The following is a 19583-nucleotide window of genomic DNA, read 5'->3' as shown; positions in this document are numbered from 1 at the left end:
CATACCTATTTGCGATTCTCAAATAGCGATTTCTTAAAAATCGCTATTGGAGAATCAAAAATCAGGTTGATGATACATATGGCCCTTGATGTTTTCTCCAAACAATGACACTGGCTTTTGAGGTTAGCACTCTGAAATCGACCTTCACTTTCCAAAACAAACTTCTGGAACTCTATTTTTCCATGATTTGACTTTTTACCACATTTAAAAAAAAAATTTGGCACAAAGTATTCTGCTTAAAGTAGAACTATTCCTAGAGAACAAGAATTCTTTGAATACTCCCAAGAGACAATATTTGACCTTGTCCACAATCAAACGAATTATAAATTATGTCAATGGATGGTCTCAACCTTTTTTTTCTTCTGTATTTAAGAGCCATTTCATGAATGTATTTTCATGATTCATTTGGATAGCATTTCAAATGTCATCTATATGCTATGAATGAAACATAGCTTTTAATGCGTACAGCACAAATGCTCTTTTTCGTGTACAACCAATACCTATGCATTTTTATGTATTTTGGGTGGGTTTTAACACATGTTTAGATTTATTTTATGTGCTTCGAACTTAGTAATGTCGCATATAATAAAGTGGAGTGGGAGTTGTATGGCGTTTTAGGATCCAAACAAATTTTCCCGATTCATGTCCTTATATAGGTACAATTCACATTGCCCCAATATAGGCATAGAAATCATTCCCTTATTTAGACATAGCCCATGCAGACCAAATACAGGCATGGCTACTTCCACCCTTACCAAAACGTCACAACGATTTCTCGGGAAATCGGTATAAGCAGTCAGGGACCTCCACTTGCTTAACCCCTTCCACGCTCATGACGAGCTGGGCTCGTCATGAGGTAGCCTCCTCGCACGCTCATGACGAGCCCAGCTCGTCATGAATAAAGGGAATATGCAAATCTCAGCACAGGAGGGGAATATGCTGAGCATCGATCTGGTTAAGTATTGATTTGTCCAAGAACTCATGTACTTTACAAAGAACTACTATTCCCTTGTGGTTCTTTACTGATGTTATTATGCCCGACTTTACGTCAAACTAGGCACCTTCGAGGTATAAATATACCCTCACTTGCCCTAGCAAGGCACGGTGGTTCGGAGCAGTTCGACTATCTACTTGCCCGACGCAGCTCGCTACAGCAAGTGCCGAAGGAAGCCGACCCTCCAGCTGGCGCACTGATCGAGAAGCTGTCCTTTCTCTTGCTGAGAATCCAGCTTCAGTGTTTCCCAGCTCCCCTTGCGGGGTGTTGGGAAATCGAGTCCCGAGACAGAGATACCAGACCTCCTTCATTCTAAAACTAAGGTATGGAGCTGATTAGAACCTAAGAAAAATCTTGGATAGATTCTTGGCAAAGAAAACAAAAAACCTATGCTACACAACTCATACTTCTTCCCTCGCACTAGACTTAGGTTAGGTACCTTGGGGTAGGCATATTTTAGAAGCACCAGTTGAGTATTTGTATTGTTATTTATGTATGTATTTTTATATGGCTTAGAAACCATACAATGCTCTTACAGTATTATTTTATAATATTGTTCTCGCGGTACGCATTATACTTTGCAGCCTGCATCACAATTGTAGCAGTTCATTTCTTTTGCATGAGAAAGAAGACTGTTCAGTAAAACCTTTTATTGAAAACGCCCATCTCTCTATTTCTCTGCACCTCTGTAGGAACGAAGCATGCACGATTGACTGAGTGAAATACTTATCTATTGTTTCCGCGACTCTAGAGATATACTTCTTATTCTTGAGAAACCAAGTTGTCATGTTTATGCGGTTGTCAGAAACTAATCCCTTCTTGTGAATTCGAGAAAGTTTCTAGTGACCTCTGAGCTAGCTGGCACTCACTATTAAGTTTAATATATTCGATAGAGACCTTATCGACCTCAGTCCTACGTCTAAACTATAGGATATATTATTCCAATGCGCAGAGCCTATTGGGAATATAGGAACTACACTACACTATGATATGAGGAGTAATTTCATGGCTTTAACAGGTGCTCGTAGTTCTTTTGCAGTCTAAGGGTAGTCATTAGGTGACAGTGGAGTATGCATCAAGATCATTCAGCCTAGATGAAACTAGGTTCTTTGTAATTGAGATAGGAGCCCTGGCATGTATGTGTGGGTATTGAAAATTTCTAGTAGTAGGTATGGGGAAATACATTGGCTACAATTACAGACCACAAGCCTTAGGTGGCTCACTTTTCCTACCAAGACAGCAGGCAGAGCAAAACCCCCACATACCCAGGTGACTTATCAGTCTACAAGAGTATAATTTTTAAATACAATATCTGCCTGGTGTTAGAAGTAGCAGACCAGACTTTCTCAGTTACCTTTAAGTCTGGATGAAAACACGGAGGAAGATGAGAAGTATGGGGTTGCTATAGTGTGTGATGTGATGACAAGGGGGTGTCACAAGAACAATTGAAGGAGCAGGTTTTGGAGGTTCAACTGTTAAATAAGTTTGCACAGTATGTAGAGGCAGGATGGCCAAGGAAGGAGTTGCTAAGTGATGTGTAACAGTTACAGAAATGTAGATGAGGCATTGCCATGGCATAAGGGCATTTTGTGAGAGAAGCAAATACTGGTTTTACTCACAGGTCTGAGGGTGTGAATAATGGACATGGCAACTGAATATCGTTCTGGAATGAGTGCCATGAGGAGAAGAGGTAATGCATATTTTTGGTGGCCAGGAATTGATAAAGACATTGCAAACCATGTGACACAATGCATTCCATTTGCATGGAATAATACATCTAAAAAATATTATATACACCACTCAGGATTTAGATAGACTGAATGGCCCATGGGTAAAAATAACTTTGGATGTTTCAGGACCCATCCATACATTAAGTAGTGACACAATGCATGCCCAAGTGGCTATGTACTATTTTTTTTAATTGATCTATAGTTACATTTGTATCTCATGTGGGGGGAGTGTTATCACATAATTCTTGGAGGATGTTTTTGTTAGGGAAGCTGTACTATCTGATATTGTAATGGACAATGGAGTACATTTAGTGTCAGAAGAGATAAAGAGCTTTTTGGGAAAACTGGAGACTCGTCATTCCTGGACTTAGATCTATTATCCTCAAAGTGATGGATTAGTGGAACAGTAGACTACAGTGATGAAAGGAAGGGATACGACAGGTGTTAAATGGAGGAGAGGATTACTGCCCAGATGTAGATGTGGGTGTATCTCACCACTCATAATACAGCTACAGGTGAAAGCACGTATACATTAATGTGTGGAATGGAGTTTTGCTTGTAGTAAAAAAAAAAGCTGATTTTTCAAAAGGAAAGAAGTAAGACCTGTCAGTAATCATACCAAAAGAAATAGTTATTTCAAAATGAATAATTGGGTGCATGTGAAGTTGGGACAGAAGTAAAGGAATTATTTGTCTGGATTTTCCATTGATGACAGGTGTTTGGAATGAGTTTGTTTGTCGTGGAGTTGTTCGATGTTAACATATGGAATATGGGAGTGAAATGGCCGCTCACTGCTGAAGCTCAGCGATTCCCCCAACCTCTGCCTGCCCATAATCCGTCAAATTTATCCGGAATCTCCCAGAAACATAAATATGGAATGGTAATCCCCAGCGGCGTTGAGTCCGAAGAGGGGAATCAGATGGAACGGAAACCAAAAGGGAGGATCGAGCTGAGCGGCTCATGTGTCCTAAAAGCCGCTGACTCCATTGACTGCTGAGGCCGTGCTAGGCCTCCAGTTGTGTTCGGCTCGGAGGTTGAAGCGGTGCGGAGACATACGGCGGGGGAGCGGCGCGTCGTGTGGAGCACCAACGACTTTAACATCCACTGGGCAGTAGATCTAAGAAGGCTTTCCAGCCGCAAAGACCTTGGTGACATAGGCCAGGGTTTGATCTCGGGACGGAGCCAGGATTGGCTTGAGACAGGCGGTGGCCCAATATAATCCGAGCAGCAAGGAGAGAGGACATGGAGCGGCTGATGTGGGTCTCCAGCACAACGCTGTACCGCTAAGAAGGTGAGCGCAGATAACAGAGGCTACAGGTTGGAATTAAGGAGACTATATAGTGGATTAATGGCAGCTGGAAAATTGTCAGGCCTACTGGCCGAGTAAAGGGCGTGGCAGGCAAGAACATTGGGAAGCAGAAAGCCTCATAATCCCCCGTAAGGTGGGATGCGTTAACATCCAGAACAGCTAGGCATTGGGGAGAAGCGAAAAAACAGACATTTTAATAAGGGGACCCGATCCAACGCCGCACAGCTCAATCAGCATGGACCCCTGGGCCAATCGTTCCCAAGAACGCTCCCTGGAGCCCCGACACTCGAAGCTGATCATTGCCACATGTGTACATCATACGGAGAAAGTACAGGGGCAGAGACAAATGATTAACTTCACCCCTGAAATCCCAGCGTTGAGACAAGAGAATTGGTCTATGGGGGAAACACGGACAGTCATGAGTCAGTGCTGGGGCAAAAGTAGAAGCAGATGATAACGTAAAGTGCCTTTGTACCTATTACTGGTGGAACACAGGAACCCTCGGTGGGGACCCCCGAGAGGTCAGTGACATGGTTCACCTCAGGAGCAGGCGGCGGCTGTACCTGCAAGGGCTCTGGCTTGAAGATGTCTGGCACTAAAGGATCAAACAGCATGCCCCAGACTAAATTTGGCAAATTCGCGGCCCCAAAACTGGCTGACACAGAGACGTCGCACAAGGGAAAAGCAGCTTCAGAGATGGGATCAGACAACGGTGATCCAACATTGAACGACATCATGGATGCCATAGCCGGTGTGAACACATCGTTGGAACATAGAATGGACTCCATCACTATTGAAGTTACACTGATGAGAGCAGACCTTCAGAAAAGGTGAGAAAGTCAAGGCCTAGGAGGTGACCACTACTGAGCTTGGTGGCAAAGCACAGCAAATGCGACAGGACATTAGAGAGCTCCAGACCTTGAGCAAAGTAACAGAAAACAAGCTGGAAGCCTACGAGGGTAGATCGAGGTGTAACAACGTCCAAATAATTGGAGTCCCTGAGAAGGCGAAAGGTCAGGCAGCAGACCTTTTTGTCAAAGACCTAATCATCAACCAATTGTGAACGAAGAACCTGTCCAAATTCTTCACAGTAGAAAGAGCGCACAGACTCCCAGGTGGTAGACCAAGACCGGCAGCTCCTCCTTCGTCCGCTGTTGGCACGCCTTTTACATTTCAGAGATCGGGACATTATATCACTATCCGCTCGCTCAGCTCCTCCCATCAAATATGAAAACAGTGAACTTTCCTTCTTTCCGGATTTTCCGATACCGGTGCAACAACAGAGGAGATCCTTTTTGAGTGTCAAGAAACAACTCAGGGAAAAAGGCCTCTGCTACTCTACACTGTTTCCTGCAAAGCTCTGTGTCGAGGCGGAGGGTAAGACTTGGCTCTTCGAAACACCAGAACTGGCACTGGAGTGGCTAGAGTGATGGAGACCGGCGAGGGACCACAATCCACGACGTGGAAAAAATGGTCTCCCCGTAAGACACACGTCCCCAAGTGGAAGGTCGACGAGGCTGGCCAGTGAAGACAAATCTGGGGAATGAAGTGGATACTCAGAGGATACTCTACTGTGATAATGTTGTAGGACAAGGAGGATTGCAAAACCTAAGTGACTGCACCAACACCGTTCGACTTCTAAATACAGATTGGAGATGTATCTATATGCGTAAGCAGGGAGCACTAGGCAAAATGTTCCACCCCCCAATTTCTATCTAGTTTAGTGTTAGGGAAACGGGCACTCTGCAGAGTTGGGTTCATGACTCATGGGCTGTTTTAAGCCCAGAGAGCGGGAGAGCAGGGAGGGGGGACATTGGGTTATGATTGTTGTATTTTGTAAGTTAGAAGAAAGCAATACACCGCACACCATGAGACATGAGAAGGAAGTATTAGACGGGAAGACATTTGGTTGCCTACATAGGATACAGGCTAGATCAATGAAGGGTATGACTTATCCTAACACTGAAGCAGGGAGCTTTGAGGGAACCAAATTCCATAAGCATAAACATGGAGTCATCAAGGGATAAAAGATTTAGGCTCCTGTCTGGGAACGTAAATGGCCTGGGAGACAAACTTAAAAGAGGAATAGAGTTTCAATTTATTAAGAGGCATTCCCCTGAAGTGGTCCTGCTTCAAGAGACTCATTTAGTCGGAAATACCTGTAAGGCACTGACCAGGTGAGGCTACAGCTTGGTTGCACATTCCGGGTTTACTACGAGGTCCAGGGGTGTGGGCCTTATGATCCGATGATCCTTCCCAATGGCGGTTACCCATACCTGGACTGACAATCTGGGATGGTATGCAGCAGTGTCTGGAAGGTTGGAGGGTGTTTCGCTTATCCTGGTGTCTGTATATGTACCCCCTGGAATGCAGGTACTCGTGCTCAGAGATCTGGGAAATCTCATACTAACATCCCCCAAGGGAAAACTGTTAATGGGAGGAGATGTTAACTCTGTGGTGTCGGGTTGTCTCGACTGCTACCCCCAAGACGTACGGTCCTCGCAGATGGTCCTCCCCACTTTCCTGGAGGCGATGGGACTGGTGGATGCCTGGCGGATCCATCACCCCTTAGACACACAGTTCACTGTTCATTCCGGGGCCCATAATAGCTTCTCCTGAATTCACTACATCTTTACCGCAGCAGCTCAAGTGGGGCACATTAAAGAAATTAGACACTTGGCCCGGGGAATATCAGATCATTCCCCGATTTGGACACTGGTGGGGGTTGGGGAGAGACATGTGGGAAGAATAGCACCAATAAATCTCTGGCACCTTCGTATCACTGCTATCAAAGAAAAAATGACACAAACAATAGAGCATTACTTTCAAGGCATTGAGGGATTGGTGGGATCTGCCCAAACACTCTTGGAGGCATTCAAGACAGTTTTTCGGGGCAGGTGATTTCGCAGATAGCTGGTGATAGGAAGGAAAAGAACGCAGAACCGGTGAGGCTAGAAGATGATGAAGTCTGCAAATAGAAGGGAAGCAATCAGGACCCGGGAGCAGGACGTAGCGCATTTGCTCAAATTAAAGAGAGAAGAATAAAAAAGGGTGGCAATGGATATGGCAAAAACACTAAACAGAGATAAACTTGGGAGAATATATGAACTAGGCGACAGAGTAGGGAAATTATTGGCTTGGCTTGACAAAAGAGACTACGCAAACTGTCTGGTTACGCAACTAATAACAGAAACAGGGGACTCAAATACTGACACCCAGGAAATAGCAAACAAGTTTTCCAACTACTATAGGCAACTATGTGACTTACACACTACTCTTCCTAAGGAAAATTCAATGGCCCTGTTATCGGACATGACACTTCCATCAATAACGGAAGAGGATAGGACACTGCTCGAAAATGATTTTCACTAACGAAGAGGTGACACAAACTATAAGGAGTTTGCAGTCTGGGAAGGCGATGGGCCCCAATGGTCTCCCTATAGAGCTTTACAAACTAAAACCTGATACCATCGCCCCATATCTCATAGCCATGTATGTGGAACGTCGAGAGGAGGGTAAACTTCCCCAGGACCAAAGATTGGCCACATTGGTGGCCATACATAAAGAAGGCAAGCCAAAAAGTAGATGCTCCTCATACAGACTAATCTCATTATTGAATGCAGAAGCCAAAATATTGGCAAAGTTGTTGGCCACCTGCCTGGTGGGGTTGTTATCAAAACTGATCCATTCGGATCAATCAGGCTAAATGCCTTCTAATCACATGTCACTTAACCTCCGCCGACTTCACTGGGTTCTGGGACGAGTAGATACACTGTGAGAAGATGCGTTGGTGGTGTCCTTGGATGCCACTATGGTGTTTCATACAATCAAATGGCCTTACCTTTTCGCTGTGCTAGAAAAACTGGGGTTTGGCCCCAACTTTGTTAGTTGGATAAAACACCTATATTCTAACAAGCGCAAGTAGTCATAAACAACAAAAAATTAGAAACTTTTACCCTGTGACAGGGGACACAACAGGGTTGTCCCTTGTCCCCATTGCTGTTTGCGCGTACGCTTGGGCCCCTTGCAGCTTGGATCCGCAGGGACCCCATTGTCAGAGGCTTGAGATGGTCGGAAGAGTGGGAGGATCGCATCTTCGTCTATGCCGATGACATACTGCTATATTTGGCATCGCCTGGGACCTCGATCCATAGGGTCCTTAACGTCTTCACAGATTTAGACAAATACTCTGGATACACTATTAACTGGACCAAATCACTGATACTTGTGTTGAGGGGAGGGGTCCCATCCCTTCCCAGGGACTGCAAAGTGACAGAGGCCACAGAAGGTTTTAAATATCTCGGGATCCATATCACCAAGGATCCCAAGCTATTTCATGCACGTAATCTCTTACCGACTCTGCAAAGACTGCGAAATGATGTAGACCACTGGAAGACTCTCCTGCTTTCACCCCTAGGTGGAGCAGCTCTATTTAAGATGAGGTCTCTGCCCCGCTTTTCATATGTCCTGTCCCCGCATCATATTTCTAGGCCATTGAAAACATGCAAAGGGCGCTGCTCTGTGTGGGTGGGACACCCTGGAAATAATTTTCAAAATTGGTAAGAGGGGGGTATGACGGCGGGATAAGACTTCCAGATATTAAGAAATATTACTAGGCCACACAGCTGGCTGCCATCAATCAAGATATATACCGGCCTTTGGATGATCTGGGGTATAAAATGGACAGGTGGCTTTTGCCGGGGATCCTAAACCCGGGCCCTATACTCCATACCTGGTAAATTGCAATTAACGAGACCCACATCGCACTCGGTCCAGATATGGCATACCACTCATAAAAATGTGCGAGGGGCCGGAAAACTCACACAGGCCCCTCTGTGGGACTCGGGATGGCTGGATAACATGAGGAAATCAAAAGGCTTTGACAAGTGGGACACGATAGGACTGTCTTGGGTGGGGGACCTATGGAAGGTGGGAGGTAGTACCATTTTCTCAACTGCAGCAGGAATATGATCTGGCAAACTCAGAAAGATTTAGATACTTATAGATGTGACACGCCTTACAAACAAATATCCCAGCGGGAGGGGCACTCACGGAGGCCTCGCAGTTGGAAGATAGACTCCTAGACGAATTTATGCCTGCAAAGGAAATATCACTGACCTATCGCAAACTGATCAACCCCACTCTCGACCCCCTTCCCCAGCTCCGCAAGAAATGGGAGATGGATCTAGGGGAACTGGATGAAGAAGACTGGATGGAGGCATTGGCTTCACCCAGGGAGGTCGCAATCACGTCCAGGCTCAAACTGGTACAGTTAAAAAATATTACATAGGATTTATTACTAGGGCCATCGCTGGTCAAAATGGGCTACTCTGACTGTGGGAGAAAGTGTGGTCATAAGGGGACGTTCCTCCACATTCTATGTGGGTGCAGCTATATTAACAGATTTTGCACAGGAGTACTCCGCAGTATGGAAGAAACTCTGGGACAGAAATTGGCCCTCAAGGCTAAACGATGCTTGCTAAATATTTGGGAGCCAACTGATGAAGGTAGCAAGGAGAAAATGTGGGTAACGCTGGGCCAGATGATAGCTGAAATAAATATTATCAGACTATGGGGAGCACAGGAAGTACCAACACTAAGTGCATGGAATAAAGACATGGACTGGTGCATGTTCAGGGAAAAAACTGTATGTATCAAGGGGATGTCCAAAAAATTGGGTGCAAGTGTGGGGAAAATGGAATACATACAGAGGAAATATTTGTGCACAATCCACAAGAGCAAAAAAAATCATTCTGGCTGAAGGAATATGAAATGTTTTGTTACTCATGTGTATGTCTTTATGTATTTTACTTTATAATACTGTGTTATTGTTGGAGATGTCATTAATTCTTACATTCATATTTTCCTCATTGTAATTCACAACTGTGCTGTTATTGGTAATTGTTTTCAATGTTAAGGAAAGGGGATCTGAATAAATGTACAATATTTCATATTAGATCAACGCTCTAGTCTTTATTCCACTGGCCTGTTTCCATTCCTACAATTCCAACCGTCCTAGAGTTCTGGAATTTATATGTTTACAGGTGACAGTTGCATACTGATCTTTCATATAACAAGGTGTGTTGATAGCTCAACAGAATACATCCAAGTTCATCACCAGGAGGTTCCATTGTTTTTCCTGCTACAAGAGAAACATGTGAAAGTGTTAGCAGAAGCCTATTTAGACACTCTATAGGTTTCCAGCAAAGGGGACTTCAAAATTGTGCCCATGAAGCAGGAAGACTGCTATTAGATCTACACAAAGAGGAACCGGAGCTACTAAATAAGCCAATGCAATGCAAGACCTGATGCTAGACTTGATGTTAGACCTGATCCACCATCTAGTAATAATAAGAGAGGCCTTCCAACCATGACTTGCTACCCCAGAGATCACAAATGAATCGATCAATTGATCAACTGTAACTAGACAAACCACAGCTAGTGTGCCACTGTGCAGGACGTTGAGTTCAATCTCTAACTATTGTGGGGAAGAGACAAATACTGGCTACTTATTATGATGATAGTGTCCTTTCAAATTACAATCAATTCTTGGAAATTATTACAAGTGAAATTAGGCATAATACATTGGAGGTAGAGGGCACAGGGCTTTTTTTTCTTACGCCCCAAATTTATGGAAATACAATAAAGCTCTTAGTTTCCCAGTCTGACACACTGAGGTAACTGCTGTTGAAAACACCACCTTCATGACCTTTAAAGTAATAGGGGACATATTACTGGACGGGAGAGAGATACTGTTTTAATAGATGTTCCATTGCCAGTGCTTTTCAACATTAAAAGTGCCAATTGATGGATCAGGCCATGTGTGAGTTCTTAAATACCAGAGCCCTAAGTACAATTGCAATATTTCATATGAACCTAGGGATATCACACTGGAAAATCCACATGAGACAAAGTTCAAATCACATACCATGAAGTTTTTTAAGAAATTCCCAATCATTACAGAATACACGCAGATAATGGCTAGTCAATCAATTAAACATTCTCAAAATGCAATTAATTGTACATCAGTATTTTTAGTGAAAGGTAAGCTCAAATCTAATCAATAGCCAGAGCCAAATAAAGTCTGGCACAAAAAGCATTCAGAAGTAAGGAAAGTGCAGTTCCTAAGGTAGGGGAGGGGAACTGAAAGACATATCTTTTGTCATGTTGCCCTCACACACCCCGAAAGGTGTCATGATTCATCATTGGGCCTTGCTCCTCGTCGGGCCGGCGCTGCAATGCTCGACGGGCTCACCGTTTCCGGGGCTCTTTATCGGAGATCTTTTTAGGAAGCCTTAGGGTGCGTGCGGGTATGGGGGCAGGGAAATTGTGTGTGCACTGGGGTGGTGATTTAAAATAGGTAAGGCAAGTCCTGTACAAAGCTTTAATGTTCATGGTAGTGCCTGCCTAAGTAAAAATGAACGTGGATGTCCAATTGGCATCTAATGTTCCCGGTGGACGATCGCTAGTGGGAGGTCGACATGTTTCGTGCCTTGGTGTTCCAAAAGGAATCAGGTGGCACTTCTTCAGGACCTATGGTAAGTGTGGTGCACTAATAAAGGTAGGTTCCAGATTAGTGGAAGGTAACCTGCCTAGGGGCCCTAGTAGTCCTGTACTGGGCACTTTGGTGACCTAAAGGAGAAAACCAAAAAGGTGGAAAAAAACTAAACAAAACAATTGTTAGAAACGGGGGGGGAGGAGACATGGGAAACATACAAGCACACGCCTTAGCAATGTACAGGTGGTGTGGCTAATGCGTGCTGGAAGTTACATAGAAGGGGGGCCGGAATGACAGTGTCAGGGTGGTGGCCGTGACCATGCAAGCATAAGCAATACGGGTGGATGGTCTTAACAATTCGCCATTTATCATTGTCGGCATTGTGCGATCTGGAGCCTGACCGTGGAGCTTGCAGCATGCGTGGCAAATGTCTTTGAAAACCAGTGTTCGGACGTAGATTAATTAATAGCAGTGCGTTGACTCGTGTCCTGATATTGGTATTTTAGGAAGTGTTACCAGATCTAAGTGATATGCCCCGTAGATCTTGGAGAATGTGTGGCCCTAATCGTATAAAACACACACATACAAACACACAGATATAGTAGATGTGGCCGTTCGCAATAGCCCAGGTAACGGTGATTGTTAACAAAACATTAGCGCATGCACAAATCTCGAAAATCAGAGGTCGTGTGCGATTATAATGTTCAGCCACGATCAGTCGCAGGGGGTTAACCAATTAAAACCTCAAACAACTCAATGATACAAAATACGGTCGCGGCATAAGGCACACTCACCCGAGAGAGAGGAACTACAGCCTGACGGGGGTGAGGTGGAGCATGGTTTTGCTCCACTCCTTTAAGGAATCAAAAAGGGGGGAAAATTGCATTAGGGAATGTCTCGGCATCGGGCGCAGTGCCAAGTGAGCGCTTACCTTCACAACGGTATTGTGTATACTCACGGCTGGGTGACGGCAACTTGCTGTCAGCCTACCCTCGCTCCTGTTCCCCATGGTCTCTCAACCAGGAAATGAAGTATTTCTGCTACGTGAAGCATGGAACACTAGAGCGTCAACTGGTTCAGCCATCTTGAATGGTTGAGTGTTGACGTGAAACTTTATTAGGACACTCATGGGCAACAGTGGGCTGGGTGTATAGAGAAGTTGAAGGAAACTTAATGTAAAATTAGTTTTACTGTGGTGAAGATGTGATGTAATGCTAGTGTCTATAGCATATGGCCTCGGGGAAGGACATTTACAAAGGAACACTCCCGAGTAGTAGAGAGCTAGCTATGAACAGGAGTTCAAGTATGCATACTAGCAGTACTGTGTCCTGCTGTGAGGTGTGTTGGCCATGGGGAGAATAGGGGGGCTATGCGAAGTACCGGCATGTATAGTATTTTTAGGGTATACTCCAGACGTGCAGTGCCAAGCAGGGTGTAGTCAGGCTGTGCGACATACTCATGTAGTTGCATGCGCAGTAAAAGACATTATTCACAGGGAGGACCTTGTTGTACTAGTGGAAAGGTAGGAATGAGCCCAGGTCGCTAGAACCTAAGGTTGGTGGTGGGCCAACAAGTTGTTACTTCAGTTATCCAAGTTAAGAAGGGGGCTGTATAAGAGGTAGCTGAGTCTTTGTAGAGAACAGGGTAGTTAGTGGGACATAGATGCCCACGGGATATCATCATTAAGTCCTTGTGTATGGGTGGACAATTTGAATACCCAACGTTGTTCTTTTTTGAAAAGGGCATTTTTGTCGATGTTTTGGTAATGTTCCAAAATTGTCATAATAGGCTACCAGAGCTAATTTAATTTCTGTTTGGTTTGTACAGTTTGATGGCTTCCCTATATTCAAATTTCTTATTAGAGGAGAAATCCGTCCTCCAGGTTCTTTCTAATTCCTTGCAAGTTTGCTTAAGCGCCCGGAGCTTTAGAGAGTATCATGCCCTTCTGTTGACTCCAGTTTTCATCTTGGTAGATTTTATAGGGAGAACTTGGTCTAAGGAACATTCTATCCACTTATTAAAATTTTCTTTGCCAGTTATGACATCAGGCACTGGTTTTGTTTTTTCTAATTCTAGAATCCATTGATCTGTTGAGAGTTTGTGCCAGGGAAGGGACCTTCTTATAGTTGGCTTAATAGGAGGCATGGCAGAGTTGGGGGACAAAATAAATGGAATAAAGAAATGGTCAGACCAAGTTACTAAGATGGGTTTTCCTCCTGCTAAGTCTTCCAGATTAGAAAAGATGGGATCTAGTAGGTGTCCTTTCATATGTGTTGGAGAGGCAACTTTTTGGAGGAACTGATAGCCTCCCAAATCATTAGTTATCACAGCAGTGGGCGGCTGGGAGAGGTCATCGAAGTGGAGATTAAATTCTCGAAGTAGTGTGAAGTTAGCAGAGGTACTGGCTAAATTAGCAGCTGGACAGAAGCCAAATACTTATTATACAAAATATATGTCATTCTATGTATCATCCATTGCCATCAATGCACGCCGGAATAACATTGTTTGCAAGCTATTCTTGAGTTCATGGTTGTACCAGAGATATTTTCTTGTTCAATTCAATATATTAATCATCATCATATCACTGTATTTCTGATGTTCTGGTACCTGTCCTCATATTTATGCAATTAGTTTCATTATACGTATGCGTTGGTAAGATAGCAGTATGAATTGGACTTGAATGTGAGTGTGTTTATAGATGGGTAGGATGCAACTGGTTTGATGTCTTGTTTTTGCCGTGATTCATTGCGTTGGGGGAATTTTATTCTCATTTGGTCCTGTTGGAACTCTTAAGAATATCATATATCATTGCTTTAATATTATTTGTATTGTTTGAAAATCTAGGTATACATATTTAAAACTAGTATAACTTATGTTTTTTAGAAATTTCATATATGTTAAACAAATTAAACTTATCTCTATTATTTTCTTAAGTTTATCATTTGTCATTCACTGTCTCTGTCTGACACATCTTTTACTTTGCTCCCCTGGCTGAGAACCTACCTCCAGTCCACCAGAGACGCCCAGCGCTCAGATGTATCCCTAAGCAGGTGATTCTCTTCCCCATTGGGGAAGGTTTCTTTGTTCAGTAAATTAGCAGCTATGTCAGGCAGTGATTTACAAAATTGTCCCAAGGGCCCAGTGTGGCAGAGTAGGATCTACTTCCTATGGTTACCCCCACTTTTTGCTGTGTTTCACTGGTTTATCGACTTTAGTCTGGCTGTGGCGGTGCTAATCAGGACCACAGCCTAGCTGTTCTCTCTCTAAATTGGTTACCTGTACATTAGGTACACTCCAGATTGGTTACTGGGTTACCCTTGTGAGTCCCTAATATATGGTACCATAGGTACCAAGGGCATAGGTACCCCAGAGGCCTACCAGGGGCTGAAGCATGTATTATGCCACCCCTGGGAAGCCTTCCAAAATGGCACCACAGGTCTGCACTTGCAGCCTGGGTAAGGTGGTGTAAGCACCCCTCACGTAGATATAGTATACCTATATATATAGACACATATAAGCCTATAAGTCACTCCTATGGCAGGCCTTGACAATCCTGAAGGCAAAGTGCTTGATTTTGTGTGAGAGAGTGCCCTAGCATGAGCTGAGCCCCTCTTCAGCTTTCGGAATCCCTTCCTTATAGCTGTTCTACGATATAGCCATACCATGTACTCCTAAATGCATTATAATCCTTGCGGTTAATGCTAACTTTGGAATGGCTTTATCAAAACATGTTGTGTATGGTGTCAAACACTTTGGAATACTACCCCCCACCAGTTCTGGCGGCGGGGGTAGCATTCTTACCCTCCTACACCCTCCCTCCTACACCTACCTAGATTGTCCTCCCATCATTAGGACAGTGCACCCTCCCTCCTACACCCTCCCTCCTACACCTACCTAGATTGTCCTCCCATCATGGAACCTGTCGGCAACCACACATACAAAATCAACTACCCACCCTCACTCACTAAAAAAGCCGCTAAACGTTTTAAACACAGCTTCCTGAGGTCCCACCCTGAAACTCCTTGTGCAGACACCTACTTCTCACCAGTCAATGGTTCACTGAACATTGATATCATCTTCCACACCACACGCAGAGCCCAATGGAGAAACACGTTCCGCACCTTACTCACCGTCTCCACCTCCAGGAATTTCGCGCATGGCCTAAAACTCTCCATCACTCCATCACAACTCTTCCCGGGCAGAACAACCATATCTATATACAATAACGGGATTATCCTAATTCAATCCACAGACAAGAACCTGGAACTACTAGACAACCTGTTCCCCACGTTCAAACAGCACCTCGCCAGTCATCGGACCCCCACTCATAACACCCGCAGGCCTATCACCCCTGAATTCACAGCCCCCAACCACAACCCTTCTAACCTAGCTCAACCACAAATCGACACGCACCTTCTCTCCACCCCCGGCACCCTAGACGTTCACCCACCTAATGTAGCTACCTCGCACTCCACATTTACAAACATAGATCCCTCACCCACACATTCCAGCGGCACCCGCTCCCCCCCCTACAACCTCACCTTGTCACCCTCCCATACCACACTCATTCCCGTCCCCCCTGACACCACATCCTCAAGCCACATTCACTCTAACCCAGCCCAACGCCAAAACAACATGCACCTCTCCGTTACTCCCGACACCCCAGTCACTCACCCATCTACCCTCTCCCCCCCTACAACGTCACCTTGTCACCCTCCCATACCACACCCATTCCCGTCACCCCTGACACCACAGCCTCAATCCACATCCATTCTAACCCAGCCCAACCCCAAAACAACCTGCACCTATCCTTCACTCCCGACACCCCAGTCACTCACCCATCTACCGTATCTACCTTCCTCCCGTCGAGCACAGACATAGATTACTTACCCTCTTGCACCATCCACCTCACCCCTTCCCCCCACACACCAGCCCTCATCCCCTTCACCACCCCTGATACCACAGCCCCCACCCAAAAAGACATGCATCACCCCTTTACTCCCGGCACCTTAGTCATTCTCCCACCTACCGTAGCTACCCCGCATCCCTCAAGCACAGACATAGATCTCTCTCCCTCTTACAACAACCACCCCACCCCTTCCACCTACACACCAGCCCTCATCCCCGTTCCTATCACCCCCGTCCCTCACACCCCTGATGCCACAGCTCCCTCCCGCAACCGGCCTATTCTAGATCAACAGCAGACCGACACACACAAAGGCAAACCCCACTCTTTACCCCCACCCTTTCTCAGCCCCCACTTCCTCCCACTAACTAATCACACAGAACACGCCACCCCCATCAACTCAACTCGACCCCATCTTCAATCCCACTTCCCCCCCAGGCTCACCCCCCACTACCCAACATCCACCCCCGCCACCACAAATAAATGCCCATCCTCCACCCTGCACTCTACGCCCACCACCAATACTCTCCCCCGCACCAACAACCTCTCCCCTATGTCATCCACGCCTGACCCTCCCATCCCCACCTCCAACACATGTCCCACTGCGGACCACATCACGGCCTCACTCCTCCAACTCAAAGAAGACATGTACATCATCAAACAACAACTACTCTGTCTATCACACTCCAGTCACCCCTCACCCAACACCCTCCACCAGATCAAACAAGACATCCACATCATCAAACAACGGCTCAGCACACACCCCAGACATCACTCACGCGCCTCCACCATCACCTCCCCTCCCAACTGGTCCCCCACCCGGGCGGCGAACTCTCGCACTCGACCCCCACCGCACTGGACCTCAATCCCCGTTCGCAATCGTGAAAACCGCCCCCATCGCTCCTGCAACTCTCTCTCGGACCTAGACACAATCATCCTCCTCCGCTCCTATGACTCAGCTCCCCTTAGCAACACACCCGACACTCTCACTGCCATACCTACGATTCACCCCAATCCCCTTAGACCCCCCACACTGAATAACAGAGTCGCTATACACAGTAACCTGAGTAAAGTCCCCCTCGCTCTAGAACACCCTTCAACCCTCGACACACCCCGTCTCAAATGCACTCTCCTAAACTGCAGATCAGCCGCTAGACACTCCACCGCTATCGCTGATCTCATCCTAAAATTGGATCTTGACTTAATGATCCTGACTGAAACATGGCTAACAGAATCTTCTACACCTATAATGGACATTCTGGTTCCCCCCAACTACCACATCACTAGACTTGACAGGTCTGGCAATAAAAAAGGTGGCGGAATCGCATGTATATACAGGAGCAACCTCTCTGTCCTGAAAGTACCTTCCCCTCCCCTACCCTCCCCAACGTCCTGTGAATACATCAGCCTAGATATTATCAGTGAGGGCAAACCGATCTGCACTCTTCACGGCGTCTACCACCCACCCGGTGACAACCTCACCTTCTCCCAACAAATCATGGACATGATCTCAACCAACTCAGGGCGGCAACTCACACAAATATACCTTGGGGACTTCAACCTCCACTGGAACGATCATAAGGATGCGGTGGTAAAAGGTCTGAAGAACTTCCTTAACGCCCTTGACCTTACACAAATTTGCAACAGCCCAACACACAAGAAAGGCTCTACCCTCGACCTTATCATCTCCAAAGAGGCCTCTATCCAACTCGAATCTATCCAACCCTGTGACTGGTCGGACCATCATATTATCACGTTCTTCATCAATGAAAAAGTTAAATTTAACCCTATTCAATCCGCCAGGCCCAAAGTCTGGAAAAGAGACATGAAAAAGCTAAACTCAAACTCTCTGACCCCCAACTGTTGCAACCTACTACTTCCTCCGGCTGGCGTTAAGGACGTCCAATCCCTGACTGATCACTATCTTAACAATATGACCACAATAATTAATGAAGTTGCACCCTTGCAGCTAAAAAAAGCCGCCACAAAAATCTCCAATCCCTGGTACGACGGGAGTCTCAATGACGATAGACGCACCATGCGAATGGCAGAGCGTTCCTGGAGATCAGCTCCCTCTGCACTGAACTTAAAAAACCTGAAGAAAAAGAGAAATGCCTACTTCAGGAAAATAAAACGATCAAAATCAGTCTTCTTCAGCCGTCAGCTCGACCAAGCCAAAAATCGTCCGAGAAAGCTGTTTGAGCTTATCCGAACACAAACCAAAGAACAACCCCAAGCTCTCAACACTATATGCGAAGCTCCCTCCTGCGAAGACTTCGCCTCTTTCTTTAACCAAAAAACTGACAACATAAAGAATGATCTCCTCATGGACGCAAGCAGCTATCCCAAACCCCACCGCATAACACCCACTAAACCAAAAAACAATGCAACCTGGTCAACCTTTGTCACCTACACGGAAGAAGAAATTGGCAAACTGCTCAGCACTCTGAAACCATCCAATCACTTCACGGACCCCCTTCCTGCTAACGCTGTCAAAGTCCTTACCCCGTCGCTCCTTCCACTCTGGACCAAAATTATCAACAGCTCACTTCAACAAGGGATCATTCCCGACTCCCTCAAAGTCGGACAAGTAACACCCCTGCTAAAGAAACCTACAGCCGACCCCTCTGACCTAAACAACTACCGTCCCATTACCAACATTCCGACTCTGGCCAAACTGCTGGAAAAATGCGCACAAATACAATTGACTAAACACATTACTCAATTTGATCTCCTCAACTCTCATCAATCAGGCTTCCGAGCTAATCACAGTACGGAAACTGCCATGATTCACATAATCGACGACGCCCTCCAAATACTAGATCATAACGACACCTGCCTCCTCATCCTCCTTGATCTCTCCTCCGCATTTGACACCGTCAAACATGAGAGCTTACTCGAACTATTAAACACAAGAATGGGCCTATCTGGAACTGTGCTCAAATGGTTCACTTCCTTTCTGCAAAACAGGTCGCAGAAATTCAAGAGCAACAACCTGATGTCCGCACCAAGACCCGTATCGCTAGGCGTCCCACAAGGATCCTCCCTATCCCCAACTTTGTTCAACCTAGTTATGGAACCCCTCACCACCTTGCTGCAAGAATCCAATGTACACTTCCACATGTATGCTGATGACACCCAACTTT

This window comes from Lissotriton helveticus, chromosome 1_1, assembly GCF_964261635.1.
Source record: "Lissotriton helveticus chromosome 1_1, aLisHel1.1, whole genome shotgun sequence".
In the NCBI taxonomy this organism is placed as follows: Eukaryota; Metazoa; Chordata; class Amphibia; order Caudata; family Salamandridae; genus Lissotriton; species Lissotriton helveticus.
This window is presented reverse-complemented; position numbering follows the sequence as displayed.